The sequence below is a fragment of the Cucurbita pepo genome, chromosome LG11, assembly GCF_002806865.2.
Source record: "Cucurbita pepo subsp. pepo cultivar mu-cu-16 chromosome LG11, ASM280686v2, whole genome shotgun sequence".
Classification (NCBI taxonomy): Eukaryota; Viridiplantae; Streptophyta; class Magnoliopsida; order Cucurbitales; family Cucurbitaceae; genus Cucurbita; species Cucurbita pepo.
Genome location: NC_036648.1, coordinates 5,352,431 through 5,359,116, shown reverse-complemented (window position 1 = coordinate 5,359,116; position 6,686 = coordinate 5,352,431).

Genomic DNA, 6,686 nt, shown 5'->3' with positions numbered 1-6,686 from the left:
TNGAATTCTATATACAGGAATGAAAACGGACAGTGGATTCTTTCTTGTCAAAAGACTGTTTCAAGATTCCTCCATATCCTATATCGGATGCAGCAGACTCTACGATTAAACTAGCCTTTGGTTTTATTAAAGATAGACACGAAATTGATTTGACAAGAGATTTAATCTTTTGGACTGTTTTGATGTGTTCGGTTGGGGAAAAGAATATTGAAAGAAATAGGAAAAAGATAAAATCAAGTATGAAATGATTTATTATTGTTTTCTCACTCTATATTTAAAGAGTTACACAATTTCAATATTGATAGTTTTATACACTACAAAAAATAGTAAATTATGGAAATCCTAGATAAATTCAAATCTATTCACAATCTCTTAAAATCTTCTTACTTAATACTTTGAATCATATCTCAACTATCCCCTTGATTCAAAGTTGGAGATCAAGTACAGAGCTTTTCTTTTGACAAAACCTTAGTAAGTATGTCTGCTTTAACCTGTATAATGTCTGTCTCAGCTTGTATACCTTTGTTTCCTTGTCTTTTTTATGAATCCCTTTGGTTGTGTAATAGACCTCTTCTTGTAAATTTTCATCAAACTGATAAACAGGCCACCGCAATGGGCTGCAAGTCCCATGCAAATCTCCATAGAACTTTTCGTTTGGTGAGTCAACCATATCCCATGTTCCATTTTTCTCAAGCGACTGCATCTCTTCTACCATGGCTTTCTCAATGGACTGCATCTCTTTTACCATGGCTTTCTTCCACTCTTCTTTTTCAGCTGCTTCTTCATAACTCATAGGGTCTGGAACAGTAAGAGCAAATTGACATGATGCAAATATGTCAGCTAAAGATTTATACTTCTTTGGAGGTGTCTCATCCGAAAATTCTTCAAGAGAAGAGTTGCTATTTAGTGAGGCTGAAGATGATGAATTTGAAAGATTGACAGATTTTGTGTTGTAGTGGAGGCACTAGGAGATGACTGGAGTTGACCCTTGTCTCTTCATCGGTAGAAACTTCAACTATATTCTCTTTTGTATCATTATCTAATAGTCTTATCTTACCATGACTAGTTTCAACTTTCACTGTGTCTTTTTCCTCAACTTGCATCTATTTTGTATTTCCAAGTTGCATCTTAATTTTTTGCGTCTCATTAAGCTCTTGAAATAAAGATTTGGTACCTGTCATATGGTTTGAGCATCCGCTATCAACAAACCATAAGTNCGAATCATATCTCAACTATCCCCTTGATTTAAAGTTGGAGATCAAGTAGAGAGCTTTTCTTTTGACAAAACCTTAGTAAGTATGTCTGCTTTAACCTGTATAATGTCTGTCTCAGCTTGTATACCTTTGTTTCCTTGTCTTTTTTATGAATCCCTTTGGTTGTGTAATAGACCTCTTCTTGTAAATTTTCATCAAACTGATAAACAGGCCACCGCAATGGGCTGCAAGTCCCATGCAAATCTCCATAGAACTTTTCGTTTGGTGAGTCAACCATATCCCATGTTCCATTTTTCTCAAGCGACTGCATCTCTTCTACCATGGCTTTCTCAATGGACTGCATCTCTTTTACCATGGCTTTCTTCCACTCTTCTTTTTCAGCTGCTTCTTCATAACTCATAGGGTCTGGAACAGTAAGAGCAAATTGACATGATGCAAATATGTCAGCTAAAGATTTATACTTCTTTGGAGGTGTCTCATCCGAAAATTCTTCAAGAGAAGAGTTGCTATTTAGTGAGGCTGAAGATGATGAATTTGAAAGATTGACAGATTTTGTGTTGTAGTGGAGGCACTAGGAGATGACTGGAGTTGACCCTTGTCTCTTCATCGGTAGAAACTTCAACTATATTCTCTTTTGTATCATTATCTAATAGTCTTATCTTACCATGACTAGTTTCAACTTTCACTGTGTCTTTTTCCTCAACTTGCATCTATTTTGTATTTCCAAGTTGCATCTTAATTTTTTGCGTCTCATTAAGCTCTTGAAATAAAGATTTGGTACCTGTCATATGGTTTGAGCATCCGCTATCAACAAACCATAAGTCACCTTTTTTTGGATCAATATCAATACACGTCATGAAAAGCTTTTCTTATTCTTCATTTTATGCGGCAAAATTCATTTGTTGATCTTTATACCAACAATCAGCTTTTGTGTGCCCATACCTTCTGCAATGGTAACATTGTAAGACCTTCCTTATATTACGTTGTTCATTGAACTGCCTTTGTTCATCATTTCTCCATCTATCCCTGTTATCACGACAACCATGGAAGCTGCGAAATCCTCCTCTTCCATGACTTCTACCTACTAAATGAATATTTTCTCTTTCGCTGCCTTCGTTGTTGGCATCCTTCACTTGTAGTGCCTTTTCTTCATTCCTATCTGATGATCTATTGATTCTTGATTCATGAGATTGAAGCGAGTCCATCAGTTCATCAACGGAGAGTATTGATAGATCCTTAACTTCTTCTATGGTAGCCACTACATGGTCAAACTTTGGAGTTAAGCTTCTCAACACCTTTGCAANTTGCCTTCGTTGTTGGCATCCTTCACTTGTAGTGCCTTTTCTTCATTCCTATATGATGATCTATTGATTCTTGATTCATGAGCTTGAAGTGAGTCCATCAGTTCATCAACGGAGAGTATTGATAGATCCTTAACTTCTTCTATGGTAGCCACTACATGGTCAAACTTTGGAGTTAAGCTTCTCAACACCTTTGCAACAATTGTTTCGTCTGAAATTTTCTCTCCATAGGTACGCATCTGACTGACTATTGTTATTGCTCTTGACAAAAAGTCAGCAATTGATTCGCCATTCGTCATGAGCAGAGTTTCAAAATCACGTCTTAGAGATTGCAATTTCACTATTATGACCTTGGAATCTACTAGAAACTCCTTTTGTAGAATTGACCATGCTTGCTTTGATGTTGTTGTTGCTGCAATTCGTGAAAAAATAGTTTCATGAACTGCTTGCTGAATAATGAATAAAGCCTTGACATCGTTTTTCTTGGTTTCTCTTAGTCTCTCCTTTTCTTCTATTGTGGGTTCTAATACATCAACAGACCCGTGCTCCACCAAGTCCTATAGCTCCTGCGATCTGAGCAAGGTCTTCATCTTGATGCTCCACCACTCATATTTCTCACCATTAAAAATTGGTTTTAACGGTGCAGAGGAAAAAAAACCAGCTACTGCCATTTTCGTTCTGTGAAAAAAAAAAAATCACTCACGCTCGTGTTGACAGGAACTTGGCTCTATACCAAATTTGTTGGGGGAAGGGATATTGGAAGAGATAGGAAAAGATAAAATAGATCAAAGTTGCAATGTTTTATTATTGTTTTCTCACTCTATATTTAAAAAGTTAGACAATTTCAATATTGATAGGCTTATATACTAACTAGAAATAGTAAATTATGAAATCCCAAATAAATTCAAATCTATTAACAATCTTCTAAAATCTTTCTACTTTGAATACTTTGAATTATATCTCAACTACTTTAAATTATATCTTAATTTTGAATACTTCGAATCATATCTCAACTACTTTAAATTATATCTCAATTTTGAATACTTCGAATCATATCTCAACTACTTTAAATTATATCTCAATTTTGAATACTTCGAATCATATCTCAACTACTTTAAATTATATCTCAATTTTGAATACTTCGAATCATATCTCAACTACTTTAAATTATATCTCAATTTTGAATACTTCGAATCATATCTCAACTACTTTAAATTATATCTCAATTTTGAATACTTCGAATCATATCTCAACTACTTTAAATTATATCTCAATTTTGAATACTTCGAATCATATCTCAACTACTTTAAATTATATCTCAATTTTGAATAATTCGAATCATATCTCAACTACTTTAAATTATATCTCAATTTTGAATACTTTGAATCATATCTCAACATGTTCCTCATTCGCCACACCATGTTGAGCTAATAGCGAAAACTCTCATGTTTGCCAGTAATCAGCCCTTTTGTAAACAAGTCTGCCACTTGATCACCTGTCTTGATCTGATGCATCTCAATTTCTTCCTTTAGGACCTTATCTCTAATGAAATGGTAGTGCACCTTCACATGTTTTGTTCTAGCATGAAACACCGAATTTTCTGCTAGGTGAATTGCAGATTGGTTTTTGCAATGAAGTGGTATTAGATAGTCAATTTTATGGTGACAATCTTTCATCAAGAGTTTCAGCTAGAAACTTTCCTGAACTGCTCCAACCGCTGCTCTATACTCTGCTTCTCTAGTTTACAATAATATTGTTGATCGTCTTTTGCTACACCAAGAAGTTGTTCTCGAACTGAGCTTGAACACATACCTAATGCTTAATCTTCGGGTATCGTGATATCCTTTGATATATCTCAAGGTCCATTGAGCAACATCAAAATAAGGCTTATTCAGACTTTGCATATGTTGAAATAAAAGCTCGCTCTGATACTAATTTGTTAAAATAACACTCATGATATTGTGAAGAGATGTCGAGAGGGGAGAGACAAGGAGACAAGGAATTCTAAAAAAAACCCTTTTTCTATTACACTGTACTTACATGAGACAATTTCTCTCTGCTTGCTGTGCTTTTTACAATGGAAAACATACTAATTTATAGGTTTTCTAAAGGCTAAAATTGATTATCCCATATGCCATCATTTTCTAACCCATTCTTCCTGAAACCGTTATTGGCCTCTCATTTTTCCTTTTGACCTTTTCTTACAACGACCGAGTTCCAAAGCTCAATAAAATTAATAAAAAAAATAAAACTACATTTTTCATTTAAGTTTATTCCAACAAAAGTTTCTCATAAACTTAAATGTTATATTCAATGATTCCACCTGCTCCGTTTTCATTTTCTCGAGCTCAGTCGTGGTTTCTTCAATTTCCTCTCCATGTCCTCGAGCGGCAAACTAAGCTTGTCCTTTTCTGACGAGACTTCATTTGGAGCTTCTCGAGAACAGCCCATTTGAGACATCAACTCCTCATTTCTCCCGTTCTCAGCCACGCTCGACTCAGACGTCATAGCTTTGTTCAGTTTGCTCAATTCCCTTCGCAAGTCTACAACGACATTTTCAACTTCCATTTTTGCTTCCTCCATTTTGGCTTTATCACGGGTGAGTATCTCAATCGTGTATCGTAAATTCACTGCCTCCTGTTGGACCCGATTCAGGTTTCCATCGAGCGAGCCTCTCTGTTGAGTTAGCATCTCTATATCTTTCTCCTCCCTCACTAGCTTGTCCACTAGAGCATTAATCTCCATTAACAATCCATTCTCTTTCTCCACACCTTCAACTTTCTTCACAAGTTCAGAGATTACGTTCTCATTCTCTTCCTTCTCCTGTTTGAGATAGTAGGAACTCTCACTCAGCTTAGCAACTTCCTTCACTAACCTTTCAATCTTCATTTCTAACTCATTCTTTTCTTCTTCCATTCTCATCCTCTTTCTTCTTTCTTCCTCNTTGTGAAGAGATGTCGAGAGGGGAGAGACAAGGAGACAAGGAATTCTAAAAAAAACCCTTTTTCTATTACACTGTACTTACATGAGACAATTTCTCTCTGCTTGCTGTGCTTTTTACAATGGAAAACATACTAATTTATAGGTTTTCTAAAGGCTAAAATTGATTATCCCATATGCCATCATTTTCTAACCCATTCTTCCTGAAACCGTTATTGGCCTCTCATTTTTCCTTTTGACCTTTTCTTACAACGACCGAGTTCCAAAGCTCAATAAAATTAATAAAAAAAATAAAACTACATTTTTCATTTAAGTTTATTCCAACAAAAGTTTCTCATAAACTTAAATGTTATATTCAATGATTCCACCTGCTCCGTTTTCATTTTCTCGAGCTCAGTCGTGGTTTCTTCAATTTCCTCTCCATGTCCTCGAGCGGCAAACTAAGCTTGTCCTTTTCTGACGAGACTTCATTTGGAGCTTCTCGAGAACAGCCCATTTGAGACATCAACTCCTCATTTCTCCCGTTCTCAGCCACGCTCGACTCAGACGTCATAGCTTTGTTCAGTTTGCTCAATTCCCTTCGCAAGTCTACAACGACATTTTCAACTTCCATTTTTGCTTCCTCCATTTTGGCTTTATCACGGGTGAGTATCTCAATCGTGTATCGTAAATTCACTGCCTCCTGTTGGACCCGATTCAGGTTTCCATCGAGCGAGCCTCTCTGTTGAGTTAGCATCTCTATATCTTTCTCCTCCCTCACTAGCTTGTCCACTAGAGCATTAATCTCCATTAACAATCCATTCTCTTTCTCCACACCTTCAACTTTCTTCACAAGTTCAGAGATTACGTTCTCATTCTCTTCCTTCTCCTGTTTGAGATAGTAGGAACTCTCACTCAGCTTAGCAACTTCCTTCACTAACCTTTCAATCTTCATTTCTAACTCATTCTTTTCTTCTTCCATTCTCATCCTCTTTCTTCTTTCTTCCTCAAATTGCCTTTCCGGCCATTGGAGCTCTCTCTTTGAACTCAAGCTCTCTGTTATCTGGTTGTTCATCCTTCTTTGATTTTCTCGTCTCCGATATTGTGATTTCGCCAAATCCGTTGCATATTACCTCATTTCCAACAGTTTCTACCACCTCACGACTACCGCCATCGTCTTTGGGGCCGCCGTGTTCTTTTGTTTTCAGCTCTTCATTCTGGGCTATCAAGAGAATGCCTTCATTTATTGCGT